Source organism: Muscardinus avellanarius (genome assembly GCF_963383645.1).
Source record: "Muscardinus avellanarius genome assembly, chromosome: 9".
Classification (NCBI taxonomy): domain Eukaryota; kingdom Metazoa; phylum Chordata; class Mammalia; order Rodentia; family Gliridae; genus Muscardinus; species Muscardinus avellanarius.
Genome location: NC_137795.1, coordinates 81,364,089 through 81,386,142, shown reverse-complemented (window position 1 = coordinate 81,386,142; position 22,054 = coordinate 81,364,089). Strand labels below are relative to the sequence as shown.

The following is a 22,054-nucleotide window of genomic DNA, read 5'->3' as shown; positions in this document are numbered from 1 at the left end:
ACCTACAAACATATTCATGTTCTTTTATCATTTCACTATTTTACTTTAGCTATTTCTACACTATTAGGTAGGGAAGATAAAAGTCCACTAAAGAAATCTGAGTGGAGGCTTCAACGTTTGCATCTGAGGGCCTATGGCATGCATGACCTCTTCACCCCCAGTGACTGTCTCCCCCATTCATGTCAGCCAACCACTCCAATGGCCACATCTTCAACTTCATGATCCCTAGAACAGCCCTTTATCTGAGATTAGGAAGTGAAATACTCTATTCTTTAATCACACCATGATTCTCATTTACTCAGTACACTGGTGCTTCTGACTAGTCGTTCCTCTAATCCTCACTTTCTGCTAGCCTCCTTTTTCCTCACCTCTATCTGCAGCTCAGATTCCATGTTCCAACCCTCCAATCACCCTCTTCCAGTCTACTTCATGCCCTCGCTCCATGGCTCTTCCACATGGCGCAGCTTCAACTTGCAAGAGCCGGGAAGCCACAGAAACAAGACAAACCGCCACTGGCTCTACAGAGCTCACGCCCATCTAGGGAAGCAGACATAAGCTAGTTGTCAAAAATTATGATGATCCAGGGAAGTTGGAGGTAGGAAGCGCCATGGAAACTAGTTGACCAGAGGGAAACCTAAGCAGCCTGCCTGTCCTGCCCCTGCGCTGGGGTTACAAAGAGCTACTAACAGGCTGTCCTGGAATGTGCTTCTTCCTTGGTCAACTTTCTGTCACTCTCCACAGTGACAAATCTTCCGTGCTGGAACTTCCTCATTTGGAGGAAATTAGCAGATCAAAAGGAAACAGGCTGGCTGACTTAAACAGCTTCTCTTCAGGATAACCTGATGCACCACAACTGATTTTCCTCTTTTTCCTCCTATTTCCATAGAAGAAACCTGTCCTAGTATCTAAAGCTAATTATACTGCTTCTTCTCCAAGTTCTACATTCTCCCCCTCCCAACAGCTTCCTCCCCATTCCTGTGTCTGCCCCAAACCCATGAGAACTTTAATCTATTTTATCACCTTCTCCTGAGTGCTTAATGTTTCTTTCCATGTGTTTCGATCTGTCTGTCTCTATCTCTGTACCCATCTCCTGGCTTTTTCCTTCACTCTTTCATTCATTTATCTCTAATTTTTCTTAGCACTTTCTATGTGAGAGGTATGGTCTTTGCTTCTGGGAAAGACAACAGTGAGACACCCTAAAAGAAGTTCTTGCCCATCTGAGCTTGCTATTCAGCAAGAGGAAAAATAAACATTAATGAAGTCATGCCATGTACCTACCTATGGAGACACAAGTTCTGGTCTGCTAAAGAATGACCCGGGACCTCTTTCAGATGGCATGATATGCTATTGCTCATCTGTCTTGTGAATGTTTCATGTGAAACAAAATGAGAGAAGAAAGACAGTTCTTTCAAGTAGAGAAAAGTTGGGAAATGAAATTAAATCAGGAGGACCTTGGAAGTCAGCACTTTGGGTACTTTATATTGTGAGTGGCAGACATAGTCAGGTAGGCAATCAGAAATAACTGGCAATGACTTTTAAAAGAGCAGAACGGCATTAGTTATTAACTTGTTAGTTCGCTATAGAAAACCTAAACCTAGCAAGTAGTATAAATACAAAAGTTCGTTGTTTCGGCTGGTCTTTACAGGTAGGTTCAACTATCATGCATTTGGTTTGTCTTTTTTTTTTTTTTTTAGGACTGGGGATGGAACCCAGGGGTATCTGCCTCTGAGCTATACTCCCAGTCCTATTTTTTAAAATATTTTTATTTTTATTTTATTTATTTATTTATTTATTTGGTTGTACTGGGGTTCCTGGAAACCCTTCTACCTCTGCGCTACACCCTCAGACCTATTATTTTAATATATATTTTTTATTTGGAAACAGGGTCTCTTAAGCCAGCAAGGCTGGCTTTGAACCAGTATGATCCTCCTGTCTCCCCCTCCCAAGCATGGGGATTACAAGCGTGCACCACCACGCCAGGTGATTAGTCTTATTTTTTGAAACACGGTCTCACTGAGTTGTGAAGGGCCTCACTAAGTAGCTGAGGCTGTCGCTGAACCACAATCCTCTTGTCTCAGCCTCCGGAATAAAGGGATTACAAGTGTGCACCACCACGCATGGCTCCTTTGGTCCTTTTTTACCAAAATTCTCAGCAGGGTGGAGGAAAATGAAGAAAACTAGACTTTGTATAAGTAGAGGAAGGTGCTTTTCTTGTTAATTTTTAAAATTTCTTCCAGAAGGACAGGTATCCCCAGAGAATTCTGAAAGGCCAGACTTTACCCATCACAAGATTTCCTAAGAACTCTAAGCCACCCTGCTATTGTGCAGATAAGATGTTTAAAAACTATGGTAGGCATGACAGTGTCCTGGGGGACTCAGCAGAACAGGGGAGCCTGAGAGCACTGGAGGGAACACTGGAGAGCCTATTTTTTATTCTTATTTTTTAATTTTATTTTTATGTGGATCATATTGAAAATGGCATATATTCACACAGTGCTTAGTGACCTCCCCCTGCCCCCCGCTTCCCCTTTCCCCTCCTCCCAACAATGAGTGTCCAGGTTGACCATGCTACATTCACACTTATACACATATTCGAATGTAGCTCCTCCATTAATCAACCTCAGCCTTCTTCCTCTCTTACCCTTCCATTTCAGCTTTGCTGAGGTTTCCCCTCCATTTTCTGGAGTCTCTCTTATATCTCCAATACTCCCTAGTTTGGGCATATTAGAGAAACCATAAGTCCCTTCTCTTTCTGTGCTTGGCTGGTCTCACTTAACATAATGTTTTCCAGGTCTTTCCATCTTCATGTGAATGACATGATTTTGTTCTTCCTTATTGCTGAGTAGAATTCCATTGTGTGTATTTCCCATAATTTTGCAATTCATTCATCTGTTGATGGAGAACTAGGCTAGTTCCATATTTTGATTATTACAAATTGTGCTGCTATGAACATGGGTATGCATATGTTACTGTAGTTCTCTAATTTCAACCCCTTTGGGAAGATACCCAGGAGTTGTATAGCCAGATCATATGGTGGATCCATTCCCAGTTTTCTAAGGAATCTGCACACTGGTCTCCATAGCGGCTGAACTAGTTTGCACTCCTACCAACAGTGTGAAAGAGTTCCTCTTTCCCCATATCCTAGCCAGCATTTGTTGTTATTTGACTTCTTTATGCTTGCCACTCTGATTGGGCTTAGATGGAATCTCAACGTAGTTTTGTAGTTTTAATTTGCATCTTTCTGATGGCTAATGATGTTATTCTTTATTTTGAAACAGGGTCTCACTGAGTTGCAAAGGGCCTCACTAAGTAGTAGCTGAGGCTGAACTGTGATCCTGTCTCAGCCTCCCAAATGCTGGGATTACAAGCCTGCGCCATTACATCTGGCAAAAAAATAAAATAAAATAAAATAAAATTGTTTTAAATAAATAAAAAAAGAAAAAGGAAACCAGGAGGGCTTAGGAAGAGGAATAACAGAATAGCAGACAGACCCTGACCTGGCCTCTATGCTAGAAAATAATGATATCTGATGTCAAATTGCCTTAGTTGACAGGGAAAATTTGACATTTGCGCTCATCAGGAAAGAATTCCCATGACATCTGTACAACATTAAGCATAGTATCTGTAGACAAACCCTGAGGATTCCCTGCTCACTTCTACATATATTGCCCCTTCTGCTCATTCAAAACTTTGGAAACATTTGGAACCTTTGTGAAGGGGTGCACTCTACTGAGCTGGTGTGAATGACGGAAAAATAGAGGAGAGAATAGGAGCGAACAAGTTGAAAGATAAGAGAAAAAAAGAAAAGGCAGACTGAGCTTTGAAACTCCAGGGAATGGGCAGATGCTGGGCGTAGCATCTGTATGCTGCTCATTCCTTCCTCAGACTAACCCTCCCACATAGCATGAATGTTGGAGAGTAGAAAATGTTAAAACAAAACCAAGAACACAGCAGAACAATTTCTCCTGGAACCCATGTCTGTAGTCTCCAGCTGGGACCGCTGGCCTCTGGGTCCATTTCAACCAACACCGAGGGACCGATCACGTTGGTCTCTCCTCCGTTTCTCCCAAGTTTTCATTTTCCTCTTGGCTAGATGTTTTCAAAGTCATATAAGGCATGTTTCTCAGCCTCCTCTTGAGTGTTTTCCTCCAACGAATTCACGGCTCCTTTCTCTGTGCTGCCACCCACGATGCACAGCTGTGGGCCATCAGTTTACTATTTACTATAACTTTTACAGACATAACAAAGACCCAGCTGAGATGATAAAGACAAGGAATAGCTGGGAGATGGAGGTCCTGATAGCTTCCTTCAAACGATATCTTTAAAGAAGATAAAACTTGCAAATGAGGAGAGCAAGAGAATGTCCTTTGCTTTTTCTTGGGGCATGTTTGAAGTTACTCCCTATTTTGGAATAAATGAAAACCATTCCCTTTTAACTTCTCCCTGTCTATTTGTCTGTCTGTCTGTCTGTCTGTCTGTCTCTCTCTCTCTCTCTCTCTCTCTCTGCCTTCTTTCTCTATGCTTTCCCCCTTCCCTGCCCTTCTCATCCTTAGACACTGCCATAGAGCCTAACAGGAGAACAAGATTATTTTCTTTGCAGCCCCAAGCCTTCCCTCACTTGCAGGCTGCAGAGGAAGTGCTGTCCAGTGGCTCTGAGGGTCCATATTGCCCTCTGAGTCTCTTCACGGTCAACAGTCATACAGTCCATCCTCCACAATGAAGAAAACATCAAATTGACAATCCACCCTTATGAAATAGCGAGCAGAGGACAAGGAGAGACCTTGTTCTTTTGAAACATGTCAAAATAATAGCAAATCTCTATCCCCTGAGGCTCAAACAATGAGTTAATTCAGCAATTCAGCCTTAAAATAGTAAGTCACACAAAGGGAATATAACAGAAAGGAAAGGGCACTGGGGCCATTATAGCAACATTATCGATACTTAAGCAGCATACAATTGGCCAAACATTTTCATAGATGCCAGACACTTTAAATCTGAGTTTTAGACTTTTCCAGCAACACCCCAAGGGCTTCAGAGTCCCAAGTCTCCATTCATGACATGCTGGCACTTAAGGTCCTGTGGGTGTACTTCATTCACTTTCTCTGCAAACGAGCACCCCACTTTCCACTTAACTGACCCCGCCACTTCCAAGATCAAAGCAGAAACAGCCCGCATAAAAGCCTTCAAAAACATATAGTCCCTCACAAATATCCGGGTTTCTAAAGTTAGTATCTCCTAAATAAGCTTCCAGATAAAAGAATGTCTTGAAAAAGTAAAATATTTTCAATAAAAACCTTAAGATTTTTAGTTAAATGATTTCATAGAAGTTCTGTCAAAGGACAAGCAGAATATGGGAGAGGCCATGTTTATATATTAGGGACACTGAAACATTAAATAATCAATGAATCACTATCTCTACTGTTCTTCTCTAATTAAAAAAAGTCTAATAATAAACATACCATTCAGGAAAACTGTGGACATTGATGCTATGTATATAATAAACATACATTTTAGATTTGAGGGCTAGAAAAAAAAATCAAGCATTTTGCTAATTGCATAACCAAACATGATTTAATTTCATACTTTATGTTTTAAAAATTAGTTCACACATCAGGATATAAAAATCACTTTATCAGACCTAACATTCCCTTTTCCTTGTCCTAGAAAATATGGTCGATCTTTTCTAGTCTTAGAACTTTCTCATAGTATTTGCCTATTCGTTCATGGATTTCCCACTTTCATTCTCCCTTTCAATCCTGCCCTTTCATGCTCTCCATAGTCCCAAATACTAGATATTTTTCTACCCATCCTCCCAACACCCTGTTTCTGACCTCAAGTGTCCTCCGAGCCCTGCTGCCCTCTGCACAAGTCACCTCTGTGGTGGTTTCTGCACTGGGTCATCAAACAAAAACATTTGGCAGCCAGGCTCAAATCTCTTCTGGCACTGGAGCACACATGTTCTCCTCTGGGCAGTGTCCAGCCTCATGTAACACCTGCTAGATATAGAGTAGATTGAGCTAGGGCTTAAGAGATTCTCTCTCTGCTGTCTTTCCCTAAGAGAGAAGGCTAGGTTCCTAAGTCCACTTCACATGTTCAGTATTATCAATCCCAGGCACATTACAGGTCTACCTCCTTTGTTTTACCTCTTGACATTCATATCCTTGTAGCAACCGATTCATTCAGATTCTCCTGGGAAATCCAGGGTCTCATGAACTGCACAGAAAGTTAAGAATGGATGGCCAATGCTCCATACAGGTGGCCCTGCATTCCTGAGGAAGCCTGGCCAGCTCCAGTTCTCCTTGAATGGTTGGCTTCAGGATAGAGGCACACACCTGGGAAGTCCAAAGAAACAGCCTTGTCTTACCCAAGTGGGGACCAAAGTATTAAGAAAAACGGGGGCAGTGTGCTAAATATCAAGGCACCAGACCCCACATAAAAGGAGTAAACTAAGTATCCTTATGTGCCTGCATGCCTTGAAGCTCATTCTGTTTTCTTATTTTTGAGCATCCACACCGTTGTTCGGGCTTCCCTGTCCTTTCAGCTTGTTGTCCATTACTAATATACAACCTTGGAGGTGATCCTGGGTAACACTTTTCCCAGCTGGACAGAGCCCTAAGAACGTGCTTTTTCCTGCTTCCCCCCTGGAAGCCCCACCCAGCCCAGCCTGTTCCTGCTCCTATGGCCCAGAGGCTGCCTTATCACACTGCACAAATTCCTTTCAGGACCATTCCCAGAGCTCCAGAGCTCGCCAAGTCACAGATGCATTCTAGAACGCTTACATATTAGGTGGTCAACTTCTTGCTTGCAAAATGAAAAACTGGCAGGAAATGGTGATACCTAATAATATAAGAACCTAAGCACTAATCATTTAATAATGACATAAAATGTTCAAATTCCCAAATGTTCTGATCCTTCCTTTATGGGGCAGATTATGCTGCATCATATCTTTTGGCTTTCCTTTGCAGACAGCTAAAAAAGTAAATTCCCAGCAGGCTGTGGTAGTATAATCCCAGTACTTGGGAAGCTGAGACAGGATTGTAGGTTCAAGGACAGCCTCGGCAATGTAGGGAGACTCTCAGAAACCTGAAAAGACTCTGTTCCAAAGCAAAAAAAAAAAAAAAAAAAAAAAAAGTTTAAAAAAGGCTGGGGGTATAGCTCAGAGGCAAAATGTCTATGGATGCAATTTCCAATATCACAAAAACAAATAAGTAAGTAAATAAATAAGTAAATAAGTAAATACTTTACTAAAGGTCCAGAAAAACAACACCATTTCTTCTAATAGGTTATATGTATCTTCTCAAGAAAAGAGAAGGTGAGAGCTTTTTTTCTGTTAATGAATAAAAATCTGGATGGGAAGGTCAAACAGTGGTTGGGATATCAGAGTTTAGAAATCCAATTAGTACCAAAGAATTCAAGGACTGCTGACAGTAGGGAACGCTATATTGTATACACAGCATAAATTTATACTAAATCCATTCATTTACTAAGTTATGTGCCAGGAATTGTGTAAACTTGATCTCTGCCCTGACCCATCTATCAGTAATTTATTTGAAGGTTTTGTTGTAGTGCTGGGCATCACAGAGTTTGGTTATTATTATAAACACTTGGTTACTTTCATTAGGATTTTGCTAAAAATTGTGCTGAGGATCATGTGCACCAGATCATGTGCACATCATTAAATGATGAGACATACTCCTGTTTTTTAACACAGAAATCAGATTCCTTTTAAGTTGCCATCATTTTATATTAAACACTGGAAAGGATTCTAGCTTCTTGAGGTTTATATAATATCTAAAAATATATTTTCACTAATATTCATTCATATTCTCTCTCAAATCAAGTCTGTTTAAAGCAGAGATGGTATTATTTGAACCTTGTTTCTCTGAAAGAAACATGGTAAGCTTGCCACTTTTTCCTCTATCGTTATCTATGCCCCCACAAACAAAACTAGTTCGTCCCAAATCTAACTGGTTTAAAAATAGCTTATGTAGTTCTAACATACTTGGATAAATAGATTAACTTGTGCAGTGGGGAGTTTCAAATGTACTGTTAATGTTTGCACTGTTTATTCAGAAGAAAAAAAGAAAAAGATAGTTCTCAAAGATAGTTTTCAAAGATCCTGAAAAAGGGAAGAATGAGGGAAAACTTTGAAGTCCCTTCTGCCCCTCGGTGTGTCCAGGAGGAAAGGTTTACTGCTCACTATGAAAGCCAGCTTTCTTATTGATGCTTTGTGAAGGTCAGGGAGTTCCTGTGCTGCTACAGAAAAGTTAATTTCCTGTTTCATTTTTCCTGGAGCATTCACACACTTTGGCTAAATTAATGCTAGATTTTTCCACTGGGGAAGAACTAGGCTTAGGGCCGAAGCTATTGGAATGCTATCATACTTCCTATTGCTTGTTAAAGCAACAGCGAAACGTCAAGAGGAAACTCAACTGTGACTGCACAATTTGGGATTTCTAGTGGCATTCTGGAACATAACTTTATAACTTGACATCTGTATAGCACATTATACTATTAACTTTTTAATGAAAAAAGGACTATTGCTAGTAATCACATTAATGTTGCAGTTATGCATCCTTTTCCCAAGAGAGGTGAAATGCAATGAAAATATGTTCATAGTACTGTCCTTTGGGAGATGGCAGTATTATTCCCCTGCCTTTAGTAATCCCAGAGCTTCTTAAAGCACTCTCAGCTGCAGCATCTGCTTTGATCCCTTAGCAAGTCTGTGGCAAGGCATCACCATCCCTCAACCAAAGATCAGGAAATTCAAACCAAAGAACTCACTTCTCTGTGATCACTCAACTTCAGCACCTAAGCTGAGCCTCTCCATTCGGATTCCAGGCAGTGTCTCTTGCCTGGGAGAGTGAGCGGATTATTACAAGCAGAATCTGTTTCAGATAGAGGTATCTTTATCAGGTCATTCTGGGATTTTCCAGAAGTCTACACCACCACCACCCTAATGCCATACTCCTTTTCCTATGCTGAAACAAATAAGAAACTCCAGGACCCTGAGGCGATATTACTGTTTTAATTAAATGCTATTTTTCTTCCTGTAGATTATCCACTATCACCAAGCTTTTTCTGTTCCCTGGCTCTCCCATCCTGATTGGCTGCTTTATCTCAGTTTCCTCTTTCAGGCAAACTCATGATATGCTTCAGGCAACAGACTCGAGCTTCTGAATGTCAAGATCAGCCATGAGGTGAGTTACAAAGGATCGCTTGGGAAAAGAATTAAAATATCAGAATTCATGAATAATTTACATATGTGCCAACCATCGCAATTTTATAAATCAGAAAAGATGAGCTATGTTTTTCTCTATTTGCATCCGACACCCTTTGTTGAGCAGGACAGAATGAAGCAAAAGGCCCCGTCTGGGAAGCCAGGGGGAAGTTCCTGCATCAAACTGCATGGGTAAGTGTCACAGGGGAAAGTGACAGCGTCCAGCCACCAGGGCACAAGTGGCTTGAAATTGTGCAAAATGAAAGGAAGAAAGACACAGGCCAGGAATAAAACGTGGACTATATTGAATTCTTAAAACAAATATAAGCCACACAAAGAGCTTGTGTGTCAGGTCATAGCTCAAACCCAACTTTCTTTTTTTTTTAAATTTTGAGTGTTTATTTATTTTTATAGTGGTACTGGGGATTGAAACTCAGGAACTAGTACATGCAAGACAAGTGCGCTACCACTGAGCTACAGGCCCAGCCCTCAAACCCAGCTTCTTAAGAGCAGAGAGAACGTAAACATCTGCCAAATGCGAACTCTAGGTGCCACTCTCTATGCTTGACGCTCTCAAGCACACGGGTAAAGCTTAGATGGTTCCATTTTCCTGAAGAGAACATGAAAGGTTAACAAGGTTTGGTAAAGTTTGCCTATGGTCTGACTGATAACAAATGACATAACTGGAATTTGAGCCCACATGTTCCACAGTCTACCTATGAAATTCTCAGTCAATATACTTAACACGTTTGGCATTAAGAGCTTTGATGGAACCCGGTGTGGTGCCTGTGGTGCGTGCCTACGATCCCAGTCCTTAGGAGGCTGCGATAGGAGAAGCACAGGTTTGAGGCCAGCCTCAGCAACTTAGCAAGGCACTGTTTCAAAATAAAATATAAAATAAGGATGAGAGTGTAGCTTGAAGAGAGCCCCTGGATTTAATCCCAAATACCACACACACACACACACACACACACACACAGAGCATACGAACAAAGCATACACACAAAGCATAGTTGCAGAGTTTCTCCCTCAGGCCCATTCTACACTTCCAAATCCATATGCTCTTCCTAATAATTATTTGGTTCATACATTATTTTAGATCATAAGCACCTCAGGCCCACATTCATGAAGTTTTCAAAATGCTTTTATTGTAGCATTGTAACCATATATCGTATTGAGGTTCAGTGTGATAGAAACACACCATAGCACCTGGTACATTTCCCTCTGGATCTTTCCCCGCTCCCTTCTACTCCCTGATCATGATATTGGAGTCGGTATTGATCGTTTCATGAATATACATAGGATTGCTTGGACGGATTTCTTCATCCAGCCTCCTCCCTCCCCAGCTCCATTTCCCTCATCAACCCCCTCCCACTATCCCACTGTTACCTCTCCTCATCCATCTGAATTGCTTCCCAGTTTCTCCCTAGCTTCTACATGTGGGAGAAAACAGGACCCATCACTTCCTGCGAAGGGCTAATTTCATTTAGCATAGCATTCTGTAGTTTCACCCGTTTTCTTGCAAATGGCTGAGTAAAAGAATACTGTGTGTCTCTACTACAGTTTTGTGAGCCATTCATCTGTTGACAGACACTTAGGCTGGTTCCATAGTTTAGCCACTGTGAATTGTGCTGTTATAAACATGGATATATAAATGCATCACTGTAATATTCTGACTTCAATTCCTTTGGAAACAGACCTAGGAGTGGTAACTGGGTAAATCATTTTTCCTTATATTTTCAACTTCATACATGGCAAGTCAAATTATTACTTCATATTCTGAACAAGTCTCCAAAAAGTATGAAGGGTGACAAAGTATTATTTACCTTGCAAATCTCCAACTTTGGTATAGTGTCTGTTTATTCAATTTTAGAATATGAGCTCATCCTTTGAGTGAAAATGCCCCCTAGGGAAAAAAATACCAAAGGAAGCCAAAGGGAAGAGTGAAACCAAAACATTCACTTTTGCCCCAAAAGGCCACAGACTCAAAGTTGTTAACAGGAGGCGCTTTGTATAATGTCAGTGTATTCAGTGGTTTCCATCACATGTGCATTGCCAGTTCCATTAACATAAGAAACAGAATTGCTTAGAGGGAGAAAGAGAGGCTACCTCCACTATCTTGAAAGAACAAGACGGACTGGCACCTATGAAATGATTAATTCCTTGATACATAGGAAATTTAACATACCATGTTTAAATATGAGCTTCATCAAAACTTCATTAAATTTTTTTCTAATGTAAGCAAGTTTAAATTTGTTCAAAATTCTCTCAGAATGAGCAGTTTTCCACCATATGCATATTTCATTATAAAATTTTTACATAGATCCAATCAACTATCTCAGAGAAATCCGCAGGCATTAAATGCTCATCAAGCCCAGCTAATTCCCTGGAAGCCACACACCTCTTAATATGCCAATGGCATCTCCCAGCAGCCTCCTGCATATAGATCCCTAAAGCGCATCGGCACGACCTTAAAATCTATACCTTTGCATCCAGTTAAAATACAAAAATGTAGGAAAAGAAAAGCTCAATTTTTAGTAGAATCAATTTGTTGAAAATGGAAATTCCTCACTGCAGAGGCTGGAGGGCAGTAGCAAAGGTCAAAAGAAAAAGATTGACTGGAAAGGCACACTGTCTGGGAAAGGATGCTCATTTTTTAAAATATATAGTAGATACTTTAGAATGCTTATAGAGTAAGGAGACAAGGGAGCTGAAAGTAACAGAGATCAGCGATAAATGAATCAAATCCCAGGTAGCAAGATGGCAAGTGATTCCTATCAGCCAGTAGTCCAAGAAACCATACAAGAAGAAGTTCGAGGTATACTGGTGCAGAAAGCAGTTCAGCAAAGAGAACGAAAGAGGGAAAAGAAGGAGTTGCCCTCATTTTCTGATCCCTGGCCTGAGAGGTCAGAGCTGGCCTTCTCTGAGTTCACCACTCATTGACTGGATACTTATGCAACACTCACTGTGTGTCAGGTTCTGCTTGAGCACTAGAGATGTAGTAATAAAGAATTAATCCTTTGAGTTTATATTCCATGTTGATACCTGTACATTTATTCAGGGTCCAAAATCTTAACCTCTTTCCTCCATAGCCAAACCTCCTCACCTCTCCCCATCTCAGCCATGCCATGCTGTTAACCTCCACATCTCACACTCAAAAGATAAATCCTGTAAAAATCAAGAGTACAGATCAGCGGGTCTAAATTTGAATAATATATCATCATCCCCCTAAATTGTATCTTCATAGTAAGTGGTTACTTACTATAAGAAAGCAATAGCTAGCCAGCCATGGTGGCACACCCTCATGATCCCAGTACTTGGGAGTCTGAGACAGGAGGGTCACGCAGGTTGGAAGCCAGCCTCAGCTATTTAGTGAGGCTCTCAGCAATTTAGTGATACCCTGGTTCTAAACAGAATATAAAATAGGTCTCGGAATGTAGCCTGGAGGGAGGAAAGCCCCTGGGTTCCATCCCCAGTACCACACACACACACACACACACACACACACACACACACACACACACAGCAATAGCTGAGAGGCTGAGACAGAGAAGAAAACTCAATGAGACATCTCTGCATCTCAGTTACTCCTTACCCAACTCATGTTCACTGGAGCAACTGCTCATTGCTCACCTATTTTGTGAAGGTCAAGTATTATGGCTTATGGACCTATAGAGATGAAAAGATCTGCTATAATATTCAATAATAAATATCCTTATAGTTAATTGAGTATTTCCTATTTTCTAAATATTTTAAGTGCTTGGCCTGATTTCTCTTGTTTAAGCCTCCTAGAGCCTTAGGAGGTAGACAAATTTTATATTAACATATTAATATAACAACAAATATTATATTAACATATTACTATTTAGCAAATATATACTAATATATTAATATGCATCTTCATGTAAGGAAAATAAATCCTGGACAAGTCCAGACAGGTGCCCAAAGCAATGAGTTACCAAGTGGTACTAACTTAACTTCAGTGTTCCCACACACTAACTCTTCTGCCCCCTCAGATGGCCGCCCTAACAAGGCACCATGAGCTGGCTGGCTTGAACAACAGAACTGAGTTGTCTCACAGTGTTGGAGACTTGAAGGCTAAGATCCAGGTGTCAGCAGTGCCACCTCCCCTGAAGCCTGTCCTGGAGTCCTTCCTTACCCTGTCCCAGTCTCAGATGGTTTGCTGGCAATCATTGGTGTTTGTCCTGCCGCTGACTCCCTCCAGGCTCTGTCTTTGTCATTTCATGGCCTTCTCCCTGTGTGTCTGTCTTCACATGGCTGTCCTCTTATAAGAACACGAGTCATACTGGATCAGGGGCCCACCCTACTCCAGTGTGGCTTCATCTTACCCAATTACATCTATGACAACCCTCTGTTCACATAGGTCATATTCTGAGGAACTGGAGATTAGGACTTTAACACAACTTTTGGAGGGAACACAATCCACCCTGTAATACTAATGAGTGGAGATAGTACATGCGGATAGAATGGAGTTAGAAAGAACATAGGTTTGGGTCCAATCCGGTCCTCACTATCTTCATTTGAGAAACTTTCCTTCCGTGAGCATCATTTTCCTCACTTCTAAAAGAAAGATGTTGAACCTGATAATCTCTATTTCCAGTTCTAACATTCTAATGTTATTTCATTTTCTAAATGATAATAATGAAAAATAAGTTTTACCAGGGGTGTTTAATTACACATCTACTTACAGAGATAAGAGCCACCATGATAGAGGAGATGAAATTTCACACGTTTCAGAATAATTTAAGAATGATCGTGAAGGCTTCTAAAGGTATTGGCTAGAGCAGATGCCCAGGAGGAGATTCCCAGGCAGAAGTCCCCAAACCTATTTGGTTTACTATGCCCTTTCTAGAAAAAAAATTATTCAGTGACCACTTGGAAATACCCCTCCATCTCTCCTCCCTCCATCCCTTTCTTTTTCCCTTTTTTTCTTTTCCTTCTTTTGCTTTTTTTTTTTTTTTTTTTTTTTTGTGTGTGTGTGTGTGTGCTACTGGTTATTAAACCAGAAGGCATTCTACCTCTATACCACTAGCTTTTTTATTTTTTATTTTGAAACAAGGTCTTGCTACATTGCTGAGGGCTTAAGTTTCAAAGTTCATTGCTAATGCTGGCCTCAAATCTGTAAACCTCCTGTCAACTTCCAAAGTACTGGGATTACAGGCATGGGCCATCATGCCCAGTGTAATCTGCCCTTTTTAAGTGAATAAAAGAAAGATGCAGTGACAAATTTGTGTTATTTTATGTATCTATATTTTGTTCCAGTGGACTACAGGGAAAGGGAGCGGTACCTCCCCACACTTGGAAAATCTATGCTCCAAACAGAGGAAGAGATGTTAAGAGATGTTAAATAGGGTGTTCTGCTAGTTTACTTATTGTGGCATTGAAGTGGGGGGGGCTGTCTGGTAAGGTATACAGTCTTGCTAGGGTGGTGAGTAGTTTCTATTCAATTAAGGAGGAACAACATTACAACTACCAAAGGCTTTTCACCAGATACTATGGGAGTTGTGCATACACTGCATAGAACATACTGGTAAATGGAGGAATAACTTGTAACTACTGATCCAGGCTATTGATAATGACGACATAGCATTGAAATTGTAAACTTAGAATTTGATGAATTAGATTTTGGAATCTGATTAATTAGATTCTGTATCTATTTTGAGAATGAGGGAAAATTTTACTTACCCCAACATAAGTACAAGGTGATATTTACTAAATATGCTCAGTATAACAAAGGTCCAAACTTGCCTCCTTATCTCAGAGAGAAATCAGAAGTCAGAGCTAAAACAGGCATCATCTAAAGGCAATATTGTAAACCACAAAAAGGAGATCTAGGTACAAAAGAATGGTTCCAAATAAGAATTGTGCACACTGCCTTACATAACAATGTAAATACGGTCAACATTGCTGGCCTGTGCACATAAATATATAAGAGGATAAACTTTATGATGTGTGTGGGTTTCTTTTATGACTAAAGACTTTCAAATATATATAATTATTTTGGTGATACTGGGATTGAACCTAGGGGCATTCTACATCCGAGCTATACTCCCAGCCCTTCTTATTTTTATTTTCTTGAAACAGTTCTCACTATGTTGTTGAGAGTGTCACTGAGTTGCTAAGACTTTCCTATCCTTGAACCTTTGATCCTCTTGTCTCTGCCTCCCAAATACCAGGATTACAGGCCTGCTAGGATTTATAAAAATAAAAAAGAAACTTAAAGGCTATAATTTTTCTAATTTGGAGCTGGTCAGGTGGCTCTATGGCAGGTCCACAGTTTTGGAAGCCACATGGACTTGGTGAATGGCAAGGAGTAGGAAAAAAGAAAAAAAAAATCAAAGTTAACCCTAAAGCTTAAAATCTATGTGTCCAAAGAATGGAAGAGGAAGACAGGTCAGATTTGTGAAAATAGAAAGGTCAAGAGGAGTCATTGGTTTGCACAGAAATTTTTGAGGGAAAATAATTTAAAATTTTTATAATTTTTATAATATTTTAATAAATATAAAAGGAATTTTAAGATGCAAGTGATGAGAGGTCTATCATACAGTTAAAATTAACAATAGTCAAAGTTGACACATTCATCAAGGAAAAGCAGAAAACAGGATAAAGGTCCAAGGAAGTACATGGGAGGCAGAATAAAAAAGATTGCTGGTTCAAAACCAGGCTTAGAAACATAGCGAGGTTCTCAGAAACCTAGTAAAAGACCTTGTTTATAAAAAAAAAAAAAAATGAAGCCAGGCATGGTGGTGCACACTTATACTTCCAGCATTTGGGAGGTTGAGACAGGAGGAACGTGTTTCAAGGCAGCTTCAGCTACTTAGTGAGGCCCTTTGCAACTCAGTGAGACTCTGTTTCAAAAATAAAGAATAAAACATAAGGCTGAGGGTGTTGCTGGGAGGTAGAATTCCCCTGGATTCTATCCCCAGTAGAAGAAGAAGAAGGAGGAGAAGGGAAGAGGAGGAGGAGGAGGAGGAGGAGGAGAGGAGGTGGAGGAGGAGGAGGAGGAGGAAGAAGAGGAGGAGGAGGAGGAGGAGGAGGGGAGGAGGAGGAGGAAGGGTAAAGAGGGAGTGAAGTTTTGTTGCTGTTTTCTATTTCAGTTGAAGAGAAGGGTGCTCGGTGGGATATTTACAATTTTTTTTTAATCTAAAGAAAGCAAAGTCATTTCCTAGGAGAGCACAGACATTTTTGGTGTATATTGCAGAAAGCAAAATTATCACTACTGTGTTGGTAGTAGTAGATCCCTTAACCCCACGTACATCGGTGAGTATTACTCATGCCAGTGTGGTCAGATACTGCTTCCTCCCCTCTGTCACCACTGACCTGCAGCTCCTGCCCCCAGCACTGAGTGAAAAGGAGGGGCCAACTCATCCTCCCTCACTCTGACAGAGCAATACCTACCAAGGCCCAGGCTCTCCCAGTAGTTGCCCTGACAACCCAAGTTGCTACCTGAAAAAAAAAACTTTTTTTTTTTTGGTGTTGAGGATTGAACCCAGAGGCATTCTATCTCAAAGCTCCAAATCCAGCTTTTCTTATAGTTTATTGTGAAAAATGGTCTTGCTAACTTGCTGGAAGTTTAACTAATTTGCTAGGGCTGCCCTGGAACCTGTATTCCTCCTGTCCCAGCCTCCTAAGTACTGGGATTACAGATGTGTGCCACAACGCTAGGCTCTAGGTAACTACCTATAAGCAGCGTGGGATGGACTTCAAACAATACAAGCTAGGAGAAGAGAAAACCCGGAAATAAATTGCTAGCTTTTTTTTTTCTTGACACCTTTCTTCCAATTCTTATTCTGAGATGCAGTTGTTGAAAACAGCCTCTCTTAGATATGACTCCCAATAATGGACTCATCTGTGTTTGCTGGTCCTCCTTTCTTTCCATCCCTATTCTTGTATCCCTGAGAATTCATCTTCCAATACAATGCTAGCACATAGCCAGGTGTGGTGGAACACGCTTGTAATCCCAGCATTTGGGAGGCTGAGACAGGATGATTGCGGTTTTCAGATAGGCTCAGCTAATTAGGCCCTTCGCAACTCAGTGAGACCCTGTTTCAAAATAAATAATAAAAAATAGTTCTGGGGATGTAGCGCAGAGGTAGAATGTCCCTGAGTTACATCCCCAGTACTGAAAAAAGAATGCTAGCACATAAGAGTTTTCCTAAAGTTCTGTTTCTAGAAAACCTGAGCTACATAAGTAATTTTTAAGAAATCTGAAAGTGTTAAATTTACTATTTACTCTTAGAAATGCCAACAAACCTAATTTAAACATTTTAAAACAAGAACATTCATTTATTTGCAATGGGCTATGGTTGGAACCTTGGAAGTTGTATAGAACAATGTTCTGTACCAAAAATAGAGTCAGAGCCAGGCATGGTGGCGCATGCTTGTAATCCCAACATCCGGGAGGCTGAGACGGGAGGATCGCTGTTCGCTGACAGCCTCAGCTACTAGGGAGGCCCTCTGCAATTCAGTGAGACCTGGTTTCAAAATAAAAAATAGGGCAGGGGTTGTAGCTTGGAGGTCTGAATGTAAATAGCCAAGCAACAAAGAAATAGTAGTTCTTATTGTGGAGCCTCAACAGGGCTAATCAGAAACACATGGCTCCTGTAGGTACAAATGTATTCCGCAAATAGCAACGTTCCCTTAGAGGAGCATATACTAGGGACATTTCCTTCCACTGTGTCTGTTTATCATTTAGCATGCTGCCTGTGTTATGCAACGTTCAAGTGCTAGATTCCAGGAAAATAGATAAATCTTCTGAGTGACCTACTGCAGCGAAGACAACACAACTATGTTTATGTATTAAATTGAAATCATCTTAAGACTCGGCAGAGTCTCAGACAATAGTCAATCATCCGAAGTTGAGAGAAAATCCAGAAGAAATGACAAGAGTACATCTGCTTAGCAAGGCACTTTGGGCCGTTCAAATGGAAAAATGAATTAAAATCTGGCTGGAAAGGAGAGTACTTCCTCGCTATGGAAAGTTGGCAGACACTATACTGTGATCTCAATTCGGACTGAAAACAACTTTAGATATTGAATTAGATCCCACTGGTAAAGGTGTGGGGGGCAAAGTTACTCACTTCCAAATATTTGCTACTACAGAATCCTGTTTCTAGACTGATAAAATTTAAAATGTCTTCTTAGAAGCAATTTCAACCAGAAAGACTGGGAAATACTTAATACTTAATCATCAATGAGTGAAAAAACTCTGATTCGAGAAATATGCTGATCTACTCTGGTTTCTGAAGTTTATTCCTGCAGACATTACTACATTCACTGAAATACTTTGTTTTTAATATCCTTAGCTGTAATCTTTTATTAACATTGTTCAGTTTAGGTTTATGAATCCAGACCCAATTTACACTTCTTATAGTAACAGTTAAAGATTTAAACATACGTGTCATGAAACATTCTTAAAGATGGGATTTAGTCTTTTAGTTCTGAGTATCTGATCAAAATCAATTTTTTTCCTAAAGATACACATATACACCTACTTATAATATTTTGCATTAAATTTCTGGCACATATAGATACTTTATACATTCCTACACATTCTTGAATACATTAACTATAAGTCAAAGCCAGGTGTTTTAAGTAACTTTTGAGAATACTTAAAGGTGAATGGATTTAGCAAAAAGAAAGCTCTAATATACAAGTATTTCAACCTGCCAATAAAAGCAATAGCAAAACTCAAAACTTATAGATAGGTATACTGATCCTTCTATAAAATGTCTAAAAGCTAATTCTGCATTTTTAGGAACACCTACACATTTCATCAGGTGTGTGTGTGTGTGTGTGTGTGTGTGTGTGTGTGTGTGGTACTGGGGATTGAACCCAGGGGCATTCTACCTCCGAGCTATACCCCAACCCAATTTTATTTTTATTTTGAAACAGGATCTCACTAGGTTGAAGAGAGTCTCACTACTTACTTAGGCTATCCCCAAACCTACAATCCTCTCATCTCTACCTCCCAAATACTAGGATTATAGCCACACCCAGTTCCATCAGTGTTGTTGTTGTTGTTGTTGTTGTTGTTGTTGTTGTTGCAGTACTGGGGATGAAACCCAGGGGCATTCTACCTCTGAGCTACACTCCCAGCCCCATTTTTTAAACTCTTTATTTTGAAACAGCATCTCACAGAGTTGCAAAGGCCTCACTAAGAGTAGCTGAGACTGTCTATAAACCGTGATCCTCCTGTATCAGCCTCCCATATGCTGGGATTACAAACATGCACCACCACACCGGCTTAGTTATTTTTTTTAATGATCTTGAAAAGTAGTTGTTTTTTAGAATGATCTATATATTGACTTTACTATATAAATATATATGTTGCTTTTTCTTCATTTTAGATACATTAAATATTATTTAATCATTTCAACTTGAATTATTACTTAATTTTTATTAAAGTAGAATTTATTCGCATCTGGTTTTAGTTAAAGTCTGCATGATATCTTCTTTCCTACCTTCTTTACTATCTCAAATAAGAACTGGCTCTAAATCATGGCTAGCATGGGATGAAAATAGAGGTATATGGAATATGTTTTGGAATTCAGTTTTCATATCCACTGGGCTTCTGAGTTATAATTTGAATTTAGAATCTCACTTATGTTTGAAATAGTTAAGACTGTGAATCATTTGAAAACCCAAATCATATGTTTGGCATTTTTGGTAAAGAAAATTCTAGAGTGAATTTACACCAGCAGCCAATAAGTTTCAGATGGTTTAAAAGTAGCAGGAGATGCAAAGTTGAAATGGAATTTTCTGTACAGTCTACAAATAACAGTTAACATATGCCCAAATTACAAACAAAGCAGGAATCATAAAAATTCAAATAAGGGAGTCAGAAAGTCTGAAAGTCAATAAATAAAAGCTTTTCATCTAAAAGTCTTAGAAAATATTTTAGGCACTTAAACATATAACTATCTCAACTAAATTAAAATAATATTATCTCAACTAGGAAATAAAAAGATTTTAAAAGTCCATCAAAAATTTTATGTGTTCAAAAAACGAAAAAAATGTAACTACAAGTTAATACTAGAATTCATAGGAGCCAGGCATGGTGGTGCACGCATGTAATCTCAGCATTTGGGAGGCTGAGACAGGAGGATCCAGGTCCCAGGCTAACCTCAGCTATTTAATGAGGTTCTTTGCAACTCAGTGAGATCCTGTTTCAAAATAAAGGATAAAAAATAGGGTTGCTTAGAGGTAGAATGCCCCTGGGTTCCATTCCCAGTAATGAAAAAAAACACAGAATAAATGGACCAAAAATTAATATGTTTCATTATTTACAGTACCCAAAAGTTGATTCACATTTTTATTTAAGTTTCACTTAAAGGTGTTTCTACTAATATTATCTGCTATTCTTTGCCATGTTTCTTGGTCAACATGTTCCTTGGCATTGTTGTTAACAAAGACACTCAAATGCCTTTAATTTTTTTCTCATTTTAATGTAACACTAACTTTATATTTCAGTAAATTCTTCTAGTTGTGGTTTTGTATATTATTATGAAAACTTATATTTTGTTTTTGTGCTACTAGGAATTAAACCCAGAGGCATTCTACCTCTGAGCTATACCCTGCCCCTGTTTTTATTTATTCTTTTGTTTATTTATGGAAACAGGGTCTCACTAAGTTGCTAAGCACCTTGCTAAATCACTGAAGCTGGCCTAGTAATTGTGATCTTCCTGTCTCAGCCTCCCAAGAACTGGGATTATAGGCATATGCTATCATGCCCAGCTATTATAAGTACTTTGAAATTACTTTCACTAGGAGCAAGTTAAGAACCAAGAGACTTGATTTCCATTCTCTGGAGATACACTGTGTCAGAGTGGTAGGGATGAGAACAATGTAGACATCTTTAATTATCAGCTGTTCAATCTGTAAATTGATGACAATCACACCTACCACACCTATTTCACAGGGTTATGAGTCTGAAATGAGATAGATAAGAGATTTTAAGTTGATAGTGATGGCACTGGAGGTATGGGTAATGATGGTAACAGTAACATTGGCATCCAAGAGGAAATTCTGTTCCAAACAATCACCAGAATCAGAAGATTGACCTAAATCTATTGTAGGTATATGGTACTATTTTACTGAGTCCTAAATTATCTTGCTCTTATGAGTTCAGTGGCTTTTTCATTGTGATTTTTTTGTATGAATTTTTGTTTTCATTTTCCTTTTTATACTGAACTATGTTAAAGGCCATTATTTAATGACAAACAGTGGTATATTAAAATATAAACACTATGTGTTTTCTTGGTTCTTCCTTACACTAGAAAAGATTTCTAGTGGTTACCCTGGATAGTGTAAGTACACAACATTTTTTATTTTCCTATTTCTATGAACCGTAAAGCACAGTATATCAATTCATTTTAAAGAATCTTACGACACTATCACTTTAAATGCTTCCAAAAAAAAAAAACCCTGACACTTGAGAAATGCACTCACTAATTACAAGTTCACTTAGCCAATTATAAAGTGGAATTCTGGAGTATCTTTGAGTCTGGGAGGCTCTGGACTCTCCTTGATTTGTGTTTCTCATCTATACATTCTCAGATCTCTTAGAGTTCTCATTATTTAGAAAGGAATCACATCACTCCTCTCTCTCTCTCTCTCTCTCTCTCTCTCTCTCTCTCTCTCTCTCTCTCTCTCTCTCCAAAGTCCTTCTTTTATTCCACTAAAACAAAGTGGAATTCTAAAGGAGAAAATAAAAGCTAAAACTTTCTGAAAGTAAATATAAAAAATAGAAGCTTATGTAATGTCCTTCCCTGTCAACAGGTCACTCTCTGGGCTGTTCATACCCTCTCAGAC

At 39.5% G+C, this 22,054-nt stretch overlaps 1 protein-coding gene across 1 annotated transcript in view; it reads right to left on the bottom strand.

Moving 5' to 3' along the window:
- The window catches only part of CPED1 (cadherin like and PC-esterase domain containing 1), a gene marked incomplete at both ends in the record, with an annotated part of 287,330 nt that overhangs the window by 264,938 nt on the left and 338 nt on the right, over positions 1-22,054 (bottom strand). The gene's annotated exons all lie outside the window — the stretch shown is intronic.